Consider the following 12802-nt stretch of genomic DNA (forward strand, 5'->3'; position numbering starts at 1 on the left):
TCGAGTACCCAATGATATCTTTATATTTTTGTAGTATCTCAATCAATTTTGATATGGAGATGTCATCAAGAGTCGAATTGACAATAATGGGATAAGTACATGCATCACCAAGAAAAACATATTTAAGAGAAGAGGGAAGAGGTTTGAACTCTAACTTTGGAGGAGGCTTAAAGAACTCCTCTTTGTCAATGGATGTAGTGAGAATCTCAAATGATTCATCTTGTGTCTCCTCAATAGTAGTGTCAAGAAGCATGGAGAATTCTTGCACCTCTTCCATGTCCAAGCTAGGGGCTTCGGTAAGAGAAGCATAGAACTCATCCCCTGTGTGAACCACACTCGCGGCATCCTCTATCTCATCCTCCACTAGACTTACCCGGCAATCTCTCTCCATCATAGGCCTCTTCGACGTCTTAGAGAACTCAAATACAACCCGCTCATTGGCTACCTCAACCGTGATTGTATCATTTTTGCAACTTATCATGACACCCAATGTCTTTAGAGCTTCTATTCCAAGAATAAGAGGAGTCTCCAGATCTTCTTCCATATCCATTACCACAAAATCACATGACATAAACACATGTCCAACTTGGATTGGTGCATCCTCCCACTCACCATAGGGAACTGTCATAGTGCAGTCCGCCAATTGAATTGTTTTTCGCGTAAGATGAAGAGGAAAATTAAGGTGCTTAGCAATAGATAGTGGCATCAAATTGACACTCGCTCCCATGTCGGTCAATGCACCCTTAGGCTATAAATCACCTATCTTCACCGGCAAGGTGAAACTCCCGGGGTCCCTTTGCTTCTTGGGCATGGTTCGTTGCACAAGAGCACTCACTTGGTAAGATAGGGTTAAGCTCATCTTCAAGTTTGGGTTTGTTTGAGAGAATCTCTTTCAAGAAATTAGCATAGGCCGACATTTGAGACATAGCCTCAAGGAAAGTAATGTTAATTTGCAGGCTCTTCATCACATTGAGGAATTTATGGAACTTGTCACTCAATTTTCTGTGCACCAAGCTTTAAGGATAGAGAACCGTAGACACATAGGTCTTAGTTGGTGGAGGTGATGGCAATGGAGTTTAATCACTAACTTGGACTTGTAGCTCATATCTTTCCACGGTTTCTTCTTTCTCACCTTCCTCAACTTCATCTTCCTTGTCAACAACCTCAACTTCTTCTTCCTTATCTAACTCCTCATTAGGCATCTTAGGACCCTCATAACTTGTTCCCAACCCAAAATGGATGGCTTTGGCTTGATGGAGGTTGGGGTTAGGGATGGGGTGGCCCGGAAGTTTAGTTGTGGGAGTAGAGGGATTTTTCTCAGGTACTTGGGCGATTTGGGTTTCAAGCGTATTGTTATGGGCTTGTAGCTCTTAAAACATTTGCTCATGATTTTGGAGTATTTGGTTCATGGATTGGAGTTGTTGAAGAATTTGGAGAGAGGTTGGGTCGGGAGATGGAATGGGTTCGGGATTTGGTTTGGGGAATGGAGAATTAGAGGGAGGTTTTTGGGTATTGGCTCTTTGATGTGGAGCTTGGTTAATGTTAGGCCCTTATGAGGATGAACCACCTTGATTATAATTTTGGGTATATACCCTTGCACATATCCTAGGTGTTGAGCTTGGTTGTACCCTTGTGGAGGATGATTCCATCCTTGTTGAGGTTGGTTGAAGCCATAGGTGTAGTTTTATTGAGGTTGTTTCCAACCGCCTTGTTGATTGCTTCTATACTCTTGTTTCTCTTGATAACCATCTCCTCTAGAGTTTATCGCCGCCACATCCTTCGAATGGGTACCTCTATAATAAGAAGTATCGTGGTTTGTACCACCACAAATATAACAAGAAAAAGAATTTACCTGTGAAGGATTAGATGAGGCGAGATTGATCTTTGAGAGATTCTTGTCAAGTTGGTCCATCATAGCTTGAATTTGATCCATGGGATCTAATTCAAATTCCCACTCTTCTTAGGTTGAGCACCTCTTCGTCGTCCACCCCATGAATAGTTCTTGATCACTTCCTTAATAGTGGACTCAAGTTGACCTTGCGGGATCTTAGAAAGTTAACCTCCCGCTCCAGCATCAAGTTTGGAATGTGATATAGGATCAAGGCCATCGTAGAAAAACCGCATGTGGAGGTTTTTGTTGAACTCCTGGTGAGGGCATGAACGGATCATCTCCTTGAACCGCTCCCAAGCTTCCGCAAACATCTCATCGTTCTCTTGCTCAAATCAGGAGATCTTCCTCCTTATGTCTGTTGTCTTCCACTTAGGGAAGTAATTAATTCTTCACAAAGGCCATTGTGACTTCTTCCCATGTAGTGATGGAATTAGAAGGTAAGCTCTTGAGCCATGATTGCTTTTTCAGTAAGAGAATACCGAAATAGATGCATCTTGATGTAGTCTAGAGAGACGTCATTTGTGGTTATCATGACACATATCTCAAGGAACTTGTCAAGATGGTCAAGAGGATTCTCATCCGACCCCCAATCAAATTGTTCTGCTTTCACCATCCGAGTATACTGAGGATGAATGCTGAAATTTGTAGTAGTGGTGGAGTGTTAAATACCACCTTGAAGAACATAGGAACCCAAATTTCCGAAATCCCTAAAGAGTTGTGGATTTGCTTCACCCATTTCTGATTCAACTTCACTTGTTGTACTTGAGACTGGTGAAGATAGCTCGGAACCCAATGACAATCTTCCAAATTTTTTCCGAAGGTTTCGCAAGGCACGATCAATTTCAGGATCTAGAGGTAAAGTGGGTGAACCGTGAGCTCTTCTTCTCAGGTAACACAACAAAGCTAAGTGGAGGATTAGCAAATAACCACCACAATCGAAAAGAAAATAAAAGAAAAATCAACTAAGGAAAGCTAAACTGAAATAAACTTCAATTAATAGCACAATTTCTCCGGCAACGGCACCATTTTGATAAGAGGTTTTTAGTGTGTCGTTAAGACACCAAAAATCACTTTCAAATAATATTTATAAAACATAACAAGCAATTACTAAGAACGTAGTAAAGACAAGTCAAGGGTCGATCCACATGGAAAATGGGATTAATTAAGGTCTTTCAAGTCTAGATTACCTAATTGAAGGGTATTTGAGGGTTTTAAAAAGATTCGGTAACAACTATGACTAGCTAATAACAAGAACTAGCAAATAACACGAGTTAAAATATCAGATTGAAAGACACTAGAGTAAAGGTTACTAGTATGAATAAGAATAGACAATGATCATTAATGCGATTGTGAAGCAAAGGAGACGATTATGCAAGGTTTAGTTTTTCTCTAAAATACTCGAGTCCCCTCTCGAATGGTCCTCAAGAATAATCACTTAATCAATCAACTAAATCCTCTCTCGAATGGTCTTTAGTCAATTGATTAAGAGATTCAATAAATTCGAAAAACCCCTAATAAAGGATCTCGTTAATTTCTATGCAATATCTTATCCTAGAAATTAAGTTGATTCTTGAGGATGATAAAAGAGTTCAAAGTTCAATTTAAGAACATTTGAACTCAAAATACCAAAGTATAAATGTGATTAATATCTATCCTAAGGTCTCAAAACACCAAGATCAATGCATAAACTTCTTTAGCACATCACAATCACATTAACAAAATATTTAAACCCTAATGCATACTTTCACCCTGACGTTAGATAGGAAACTTCTCACTAATCATTGATTTCAAGCAATTAAATATGAAATCTATGACTAATCTAGGGCTAAACATGATTAAGAGATAATTAATCTAATAGAAATAACACTAGAATAATAGCATAAGTTCACTAAAAACAAAACTCGTTCTATTTGATGCCTCGAAATTCGATTCTTTTGTAGAAACGAAAGGTGCGGGAGCACCAAAAGGAGGTGCCGGCGCACCAAGATGATGTATGGGCACACCACAAGCAGGTGCGGGCCACCAAACCTCCTTCCAGAAAACCAAATCCGTCGTCAAATGGTGTGGGCGCACCGTTGTGAGGGTGCGGGCACACCTTATCGCTGGTGCGGGCGCACATCAACCTCCCTCTATCTCTCCAACTCATCCCTTAAGCTATATCTCCCAAATCTCGGCCTCGAAAAGGGTCATACCTGCAATGAAAACTCGAGAAAACATGGTGAAAGCAAATGTACGAGAAATTCGATCAAATTTGACCGAAAATCTTGCAAAATGTCACTATGATCTATCAATGATCAAGTGAAGGAAGTAGAAAGGGAAATGAGGAGAAAAGAGGGGAGAAAATAGAATAAAGAGAATCAACCAAACCAAAAGGAGATCATAAAGTGCGTTAGAAATGCATTTATCAGTTGTGGAGGGGGTTAATGAGTGTAAGTAGGGTTTAATGACTAACAAATTTAACGTCCGTTAGTCATTAAGGAAATTTTGTTGATTTTTTTGAAAAATGCGGGGTTATATGGAGAATTCTGAAATTTATAGGGATATATAGTGAAAAAAAATATGTTAGTGCATATAGTGAAAATACCGTTCATTTTTTTTTTTGCTATTTTTCTCACAAACACAATAAACGTAAATAGGAAGTTGCAGAAGAAACTTTAAAAACAATCACAAAATTTTTGAAAAAAAAGGAACACATTGAAAACAAAAAAGTGAAAATGTAAGGATAATTTTTGGATAATGAACATGTAATGTAATCTTAGGATCGGAGTTCCCAGTCAAGAATCACATAATTTTCCCTTCAATTTAATTTATAACAACCCAAATGCTTTTTCAGTTTTTTTGTTTGGAATTGGTGGCTCAAGAGTGTTGAAAGAACAATGAAAGTGTTAAGAATTGGTTGCTTATAAATCATTATTCCTCATCATTGAATACTAATGGGGACATAAAGATTGAGAAATTATAACCAGTCCATCCACAAGATGATAATCCAAACTTCTTGCAAAAATGGCAACAAGTATATATAGTCAGACCAGGGCATAGTAAAAGGTCATAATAATTTCAACACACAACCAATATATAGTAATCTCATTAAACATATTCATAATCCCAAAATCATACCATTAAAATAGGGGACTTTGTCTAAAAATTGCAACAAGCATACTTATAATCGGGCATAGTAAAAGGTCGCAATTATCTCAACACACAACCAGTATACAATAATCTCAGTGAACCTATTCATAATTCCAAAATCAAAGCATCATAACAGGGGACTTTTTTTATATAGAAATTGCAACACATATACTCATAATAGGGCATAGTAATAAGTCATAAATTTAATCTCAATACATAATCAATGCATAGTAATCTCAGAATAACTTATTCATAATCCCAAAATCAAACCATTTTATTAAGGGACGTTCTCCAAAAATTGCAACAAATATATTCATAAAAGGGCAAACTCAGTAAATCATAATCATCTTAAAACACGAATGTTGTATTTTAATCTTAGCTATCTTATTCATAATCCCCAAATCATACCATCATAAGTTTATATTAAATATATTTTATAACTAACAACTGAAATTCAAGTCGAAGAAAATTTTCTATTGAAATCAAGCATCAAAACATCATAATTCAACATGGCCACCAGCAAAGCTAATAAGGGGACAAATACCTAGCCGCTCATGATCAACACATATCATCAATTGTAAACAATATGGTTCTGTATCACTTAGATCATCAGTAAATGCCTCAATAGTAGGTGCAACAATGTGGGGAAGTTGATTTACCACTGTTTTGCTTACCATCCTTCTTTTAACCAATAAATCATCATCATCACTTATTATTATAACCTTAGTTATCTGATTTTCACATGCAGTAACATTTTTTTCCTCTAAAACCTCAGTAGTCGTATCATTTGATAGATACCTAGCACTGTAGTTATGGATCCCTTGACAATCATGATCCAAGTCGCAATTTGGATAATTAGAACATGAACAGGTGTCACTTGGGACATCATCCTTGAAAGTGTGTGAAAATTTTGTAACTCATTTGAAGAGTAAACAGCAAAGATATTTCTTTTTTCAAAGGAAAAAAAAATTAGGATTATGAAATCAGATATATGAAAGATTTTAACTGAAAAAAGCTGGAACCCTAAAATCAGATATGGAGAAGATCTAATACATAAGATATATGAAATAAGTTTGAAAACCTTTTTTTTAAGTAAACATACCTCTTGACGAGAACTTTGACACTGAAATTTTGAGAGTTCTTCAAATTTTACCCTATATTAAGTTGTTAAGTGAGATCTGAACAAGAATTGAAGAAAACTTGCACCAAAAACTAGAGCAACATTGAAGATATGCAAGCATTTCAGGAGAGAGAAATTGCAAAATTTGTAGGGTTTCCATATGAATATAAAGGGAATTTGGGGGTGATTTTGGGTGTGAACAAATCGAATATAGAGAGGAGACAGAAAGTAACTGTAAAATGTGTTAAATAAAATGAGGCAAGGTTTGATTAATGTGGATGCGAATGGGTTATTTTTTTTTGGTAGAGTCAAAGATTCCAACTTCATTAATGTTTGGTTTGATTCTATGTGAAATAATTATGGACATAATGGGATATAAAATTTTGATAATGAGAATTTTTTGGGCATAAATATTCTATTCAAGTAGAAACAAGAATTATATTTTGGAGCATTTTAAAATGAAATAAGCATTATTACTGGAAACGCATGGAGTAAAGAAAAGGTTAAGTTCATGTACACCTCCTTAAATCTCTTCACTAGTAGAATAAATGCTATTTGCTGCGGTTAAAAAGTGCCTTATTGCTGCGGTATTGGGCGCGCAGCAATTAAGGGCGCAGCAATAGGTATTAATTATATTGCTGCGGTTTTAAACCGCAGCAATATTGACAAATATTGCTGCGGTTTTAAACCGCAGCAATATTGACAAATATTGCTGCGGTTTTTAGGCCAAACCACATCAATATATTTTTTTAAAATCAGATTTAGAAAGAATATTGCTGCGGTTTTTAGGTAAAACCGCAGCAATATGCTATATTTAATAATAAAAATAGACATATTGCTACGGTTTTTTAAGTTAAACCGCAGCAATAGGGTTTGTACAGGTAAAAAAAAATATTTTTTTTTTTTTTTTTGCGTTTTGCCATCAAATTTGAAAGACAAAAAGGTTAAAAGCAAATAAAACAACTTACTGATTGAAATTAATGACAAAAAATTATTATACAAAATTCAAAAACGTAAAAAAACACAAATTGAAATATATATTTACAATATAGCTAAGAACTAACTGATTCATTTCAAAAAAAATATAATAAAAACAATAAATATATAAAAAGTACCTAATCCATGCTTAGTTTATATTGTAATTGATATATATATACATATATATATATATACATATATACATATATACATATACATATATATATATGTATATAATATATATATATATGTATATATAATATATATATGTAATATATATAATATATATGTATATATATATATATATATATATATATATATATTATATTTAACTTGAAGTCATGGGATTAAATCATGTACTAATATGCAATTTCTATTTTTTTTTATTATATGTGGATTACATGGAGTAAATGGACCTTACAAAGAGCAACATCACTACAAAAATAAATCAATCGAGCAACAGTTAGAAATTGTTACTATTCATTAGAAATTTGTTGCCAACTCGAGTTGGCAACAAAATAAAAATAAAAACTAGTTGTTGCTAAAAGCCTTGTCACCATATGATTTTAGCTACTAATTCTAAATAATTTCGTTGCCATATCACATCTATTCAAATATTGTTGCCATATTAGTTGCTATGTGTGGCGCATTTGTTGCTAACTCTAGCAAAACTTAAGTATGATTGTTGCTACATATGGCAACAAATTATAAATATTTTGTTGCTGAAGATTAGCAACAACTTATTAACGCTGGTAGCTAAAAATACAAACAAACTATTAATCATTTTTAATGATTACAAACTTAAACTTTGACTAAGGAACTCTTCATACTGCCTCCGTTCAATAATAAGTGAAATATAGGAATTGGACACAAAATTTAATAAACATCACTTTCAAAAGCCAAAAAGTAATAAACACCCTTTACATTATCAAAAGGAGGAGAGAGAAAAGAAAATCACACAAGTTTGTGATGGGTACTCTTTTCTTTTAATCATTTTCTTTTTTCCATTTAAGGTAAGTTTCACTTATTTTAAAACGATCTAAAATAGTAAGTGTTTCACTTATTATGAACGGATGATGTATAACATATGTTAACCTTACATTTTTTTTTTGTTAATTGTTAATAATATGATAAATGGGCTTGGCAAAGCAATAAAGAGGAGAAGAATCGGTCACTTACAAGTCTGAAGGATGTTGCGTGCTAATAGAAATTGATAATAGTATAAGAAACTTATTTAGCTTGTATGGTGGTACTTTGGCTCATCTTTCTTCGATATGAGACACAATTCAAGAAACAATCTTATGTTATGTCAGAAACAAACAATAAGATATCTTGTTTCCAACGATAAAAAATCAGATATTCCTTTTCGTATTTGTTTCTAAATGACACCAAAATAAAAATATAATATTACCTATCAACTAATAGTAAAATTAAGGAAAAATTATTTTAAATAAGTCAAACTTTGTGCGATCTTCCCATTTTAAGTCTAACTTTTGATTATCCCTGATTAAGTTAAGCTTGTTTATTTGTTTTCTTCTATTGAGTTTTAACCTGTTATTGACTTGTTTAGTAGGTTACTTATGATATGTGTTACAATTTTCCTTCTTCTAAAACGGGCGAGGTAGGACATTGTAACATGTATCATAAGTAACCAACTAAACAAGTCACAAACAGGTTAAAACTCAGTAGAAGAAAGCAAACATACAAGCTTAACTCAATCAGGTATAATCAAAAGGTAAACTTAAAATGGGAAGACCGCGCAAAGTTTAACTTATTTAAAATAATTTTTCATAAAATTAATTGTTTTTCATGTCAACGAATGAGATATTGGTTGTTATAGTCTGTTGCTAAATGGCAACAAAAAGTAAAATTAATTGTTTCTAATGTCAACAAGTCAAATATTGGTTGTCATAATTTGTTGCTAAATGGCAACAAATAGAAAATATGATGCCATCTAGAAAAAAATAATAAAATTAATTGTTTTAAATGTCAACAATACAAACATTTGTTGTTGTAGGTTGCTGTTAAATGTCAACAAGTTGAAATTATGATGCCATCAATAACAAATAGTAAAACAACTGGTTCCGATAGCAACAAATCAAAAATATGTTGCTTTCATTTGTTCGAAAATTACAGTAAAAAATGTTAATTTAAAATAAGCAACGAAAAAGTAATCTATGTTGCTTTTTATCAATAATACAAAAATTCGTTGCCAAAATATGATTATATAACGGTCTGATTTTTGTAGTGCATGTGGCACTGTTCACTATTTAAAAATGCTTTTTAATATATTAATCTAGCTATGTTTGATAGGGAAAACTTAAATTTAGCTGCTTTTTCTTTAATATATGAAGTAGTATATAGTACATATGTGTGTATATAGCACCGTTCTTATTTACTTGCAATAATTATATTTTGGGTTGTATCATTTTACTTGCAACACTGTCTTTTTCTCTATCTTTCTCCTCATCATATGGGCCAACATTCTCTCTCCTCCCCCCCCCCCCCCCCCCCCCCCTCCCCCCCTCTCTCTCCCCCCCTCCCCCCCCTCTCTCTCTCTCTCTCTCTCTCTCTCTCTCTCTCCTCTCTCTCCTAAATTATTGTGCATCTCTCCCCTATGTTGCAAGTAAATCAAAATAAAGGAAGTATTAACTCATATCCAAGAAATTTGAAAGCGTGAAAAGACCTAGGGTTCTCTCTTCCTCCATTGGTAAGCTTGAGGTTACGTATGGTGTAAGCTACAATTTCTTACTTCTTATGGGTCGAAAGAAGAAGTAGCAGACTCCTAATCCTCCAATAACTCGTGAACCTGTTACTAGTGAAACTGTTGTAGTGGAGGCTGTAGCAACCCATGAAATTCCTCGTGAACCTGTTGATGGCATACAAACAAAGGAGAGTCCACCACCAGATGTGACCCCCCCCCCCTCCGAAAACCTAGGCCACATTGACGGTGGAAAAACGACTCACTGCTAAAGGTATGTCACTCAAGTTTGTTTCTCCTTCTATCAAGAATGGTAAATCTATTGCTCAAATAGATAAGCATGAAGCTGCTCATCTTTCTGAGGTATGGGCAAATGATGTTGTGTTATATGTTGTGGGTCAAACACCTACTCTTGGGGCCATTATCAGGTTTATTGCGCTTGAATGGAATAATTTAAGTAAACCTAAAATCTTTTTGCATGAAGATGGGTATTTTATAGTTAAGTTTGAGAACCTGCAGGATAGGAATGAAATCCTATACATAGGACCTTATACTTTGAATATTAGGCTAATGATTGTTAAAGCCTGGACTTCTAATTTTAATTTCCATGAAGAAATCATGAGGGTGGTGCCTCTGTGGGTGCGCTTTCCTAATCTTCCACTCAATTGTTGGGGTCCTGATACTCTTAGTATGATTAGTAGTATGATAGGAGTGCCTTTGTTTGCAGATGAACGCACTACTAAGCATATGAGAGTGTCATTTGCAAGGGTACTCATTGAAGTTGATGTGAGTAAGGAAGTGCCCAAGTTGGTGTATATTGAGGATGCTAATGGCCATACTATAGAGCAGAAGGTTTACTATGACTCGATTCCACCTTTTTGCATAAGTGTCAAGCTACTGGTCATGATTGTGCAAGGAAGAAGGCTCCACCTGAGGCTAGACCTGAGCCTAAGGTCGCTCAAAAGTCGGTTGCTAAGGCGCTATTTAATGTTGTTGAGGAAGCTAGCAGGGAAACAGTGAATGAGATAGCAGCAGGTACACCAGTGCAGAGGGCACAAGGGAATGGGGAAATACCTGCTGCAGCTATTACTCCAATCCAGGTTACACGAATTATAGCTGAGAAGCATCAATCTCAAGTTAGAGTAGGTGAGATTGTATGGACTGTAGTACCCTCTAAAGGAAATAAAGAGAAGTCGGTTGAATATGGAGGCCCATGTACAGTAGTATACACAGTGGATGAGGGGGGTACAAGTTCATTTCACATCTCTCCCACATGATTATTAGCAGTTGGAATGTGAGGGGCTTGAATAATCCCTCTTCTATTGTAGAAGTGAAGAAATATTTAAGCAATAATAAGGTTCATTTTATTGCCCTATTAGAAACTAAAGTGAGAAGTAGTAATAAAGATAGAATCAGGAAGAAGTAGGGGGAACTGGAGATGGGAAGATAACTATACAGACTCTCATAGAGGCCGAATATGGATTGGGTGGAATCCTGCTGGAGTTACCTTCCAAATTGCTCACGCACAAGAGCAATGAATTCATGGAGTGCTTACTGATAAGAAAACAAGGGATAGTATGCAAATTACTCTTGTTTATGGGCTGCATACTGTAGAAACAAGGAAGAGCTTATTCATTGACATCCTTAGATTGGATAGCTCTATACAGGGGGAATGGTGTTTGCTAGGGGATTTCAATGCTTTACTGGATTATACTGATAGATTTCCAGGTAGGCCAGCTACTACTTATGAAATTAAAGATTTTGCCTCTTGTCTACAAAATAGTGATATCTATCTGAGCTCAGGAGTTGTGGTCATTATTGCTCCTGGACTAATAAAAGTCAGGGGGATAATAGAATCCTTAGTAGAATTGATAGGTGCATTATCAATTCACATTGGCTGAGCAAATATACTAGTGTTACAATGGACTATTTGAACTCAGGGCTTTCTGATCACAGTCCTTTACTGATTAAATGCTCCAATAGCACACACTCAGGAGGTAGGCGTTTTAAATTCTTCAATTACATGGCCAGACATGCAGATTTTGACCAACTTTTTTATGAATGCTGGGGCACCTTTGAAAATTAAAATTGGATGAAGCAAATCTAGAAGAAGCTTAAAGCAATGAAGGGTAAGTTAAAACATCTGCACACGAAGGATTTTACAAATCTTGATCAAATAATCACTCAGCTTAGAGAGCAATTAGACAACATCCAAACAGCTATTAGAAACAATGTAGCTGACATCTCCCTACAATCACAAGAGCATGATTGTATTTTGATGTTAAAAAGGTTTTTGGCAATGGAAGAGAGTGCATATCAGTAGAAATCTCGAATTCAATGGTTGCAGTTAGGTGATGGGAATAATCATTACTTCTTTCAGACAATGAAAGACAGATATGCTAGAAATAACATTGATATATTATATGATGCTCAGAGAAACAAACTCACGCTGAATACAAACATTCAAGCAGAAGTGCTCAACTTCTATAAGGATTTGTTAGGCTCGGCAGCAAGCACTCTCCTTGGAGTTGATCTTACAATAGTTAGAGCAGCTAGACAGGTTGGTATTGATGCCTATTATGATCTTATTGCACCTGTTACAACTACAAAAATTTATTATGCTCTAAAGTGCGTTGATGATGCTAAAGCTCCTGGTATTGATGGTTTTAACAGTCTTTTCTTCAAGAACATATGGCATTCTATTAAACCACAAATGTATATGGCTATATGGGATTTCTTTGATAATGGAGTCATGCCTGATGAGATTAATGCTACTGTGGTCATTCTTATTCCTAAAGTTCCCAATCCTACTTATGTCAAAGATCTAAGACCTATTGCTTGTTGTACAGTAATCTATAAGATAATTGCTAAAATTATCACTTTGAGATTACAAAAGGTTATTGGTGATGTTGTTGATCTTGCTCAAGCTGGCTTTATTCCTAATAGGTCCATCTCTGATAATATTCTATTGGCCACTGAACTT

The 12802-nt window shown here is 35.2% G+C and overlaps 1 non-coding gene across 1 annotated transcript; it reads left to right on the forward strand.

Annotated features, from left to right (window-relative positions):
• The first annotated feature begins 2140 nt into the window (after positions 1-2140).
• LOC125492084 (small nucleolar RNA R71) lies at positions 2141-2247 on the forward strand. The gene has a single exon (XR_007268531.1). It is a non-coding gene; the product is annotated as a small nucleolar RNA R71 (small nucleolar RNA).
• The last annotated feature ends 10555 nt before the right edge of the window (positions 2248-12802 follow it).

This window comes from Beta vulgaris, chromosome 7, assembly GCF_026745355.1.
Source record: "Beta vulgaris subsp. vulgaris cultivar EL10 chromosome 7, EL10.2, whole genome shotgun sequence".
In the NCBI taxonomy this organism is placed as follows: Eukaryota; Viridiplantae; Streptophyta; class Magnoliopsida; order Caryophyllales; family Amaranthaceae; genus Beta; species Beta vulgaris.